The sequence below is a fragment of the Carettochelys insculpta genome, chromosome 30 (assembly GCF_033958435.1).
Source record: "Carettochelys insculpta isolate YL-2023 chromosome 30, ASM3395843v1, whole genome shotgun sequence".
Taxonomy (NCBI): Eukaryota; Metazoa; Chordata; order Testudines; family Carettochelyidae; genus Carettochelys; species Carettochelys insculpta.
The window spans coordinates 14,701,400-14,702,649 of NC_134166.1; the positions used below are offsets into that span (position 1 = coordinate 14,701,400).

General features: G+C 52.0%; 1 pseudogene; it reads left to right on the forward strand.

Annotated features, from left to right (window-relative positions):
• The first annotated feature begins 308 nt into the window (after positions 1-308).
• Positions 309-1,027, forward strand: LOC142004078 (solute carrier family 35 member G3-like; annotated as a pseudogene).
• The last annotated feature ends 223 nt before the right edge of the window (positions 1,028-1,250 follow it).

A 1,250-nucleotide genomic window follows, 5' to 3' on the forward strand; every position in this document is an offset into this window, starting at 1 on the left:
ATTGTGATCATCACACAGAGCGTCAGCTGCCGGCCACCAGAAAAGGAGGAGGAGGGCAGGGAGAGGAGCTCAGGTGGGCTTGTTCAGAACCCTCCATGCCACCAGTGGGCCTGGAAAAGACACTATGTCAAAGGCTGTGCTGAGACCCTCTGTCCGAGGCATGTCAAACTCACACAAAGACAAACTGATCACTTTCAGGACCACCAAATAAAAAGGAACTCTAACAGGAAATCATAACTAGTCATACCCTTTACAGTGTATGGACTGGGAGCTACACATCGCATGCCTGTGTGTCTGTTTGTATAAAGATGCTGGGGCTGAGCCTGGGCAGCTTGCTGATATACGCCATCCCCAGCATGGTCTCTGTGGCCTGCACCTACACATCCTTCAGGGCTCTGCCAAGCAGCAAAACCACCACCGTGCTCAAGGGCTCACCCCGAGTGGGCTCAGCAGCACTGGCACTGTGTGTGGGCAACCACCTGCTCAGCTGCTACAATTGATTTAGCCGTCTGTGGAGCACCGTGGGGCTGCTCATCATGGTGGTCCCAACAGCAGCTCCCGCCTGGCCAACACCTTCGGCTATATCATGTCTTCCCTGGGTGGCGTCGTCTTGGCACTCACACTGGCAATCTTCCGAGAGATGGAGACCCCGTCAGAGCTGCCCACGGGCACCTTTGTGGCACTGGGGACCTTGCTGTGCTTCCTAGCCGTGTTCCTCCCCCAGGAGCCTGTGCTGCCAGCTGACCTGCTCTCCTGGACTTGCACCATGGCCGTCAGCCTCCTGGCTGTGGTCTCCTTTCTGTACACCAGCCACACCAACACCCTGGCGCACCCAGCCCTGGTGCACGCTGTCCAACGCTTCAAGGTGGTGGTGATCCTGGTCTTGCAGCACTACATCGTGCAGGAGGCTGTCACGCCCTTTGATATTAAGGGGGCTGGCCTAGCCCCGGGCAGCATAGCAGAAATCGCTTCACAGAGCATCAGCTGCTGCCCGCTGTGTGAGGAGGAGGGCAGGGAAGGGAGCTGAGCTGGATGTGGTGGGGATCCTCTTTGCCACCACACAAAGGATCACAAAGATGTAAATATCAATTATTATAGTTTTTTAAGGTATATTGGATGTTTTTCAGGCTTTGTTTTAATTTATTATTTGATATGAATTTTGGTTTTGTTATTGCTTTTATTAATAGTTCATAAAATTATTTGCTCTTATACAATAACTTTGTATAAACATATTTGTGAGAATGCAAAAA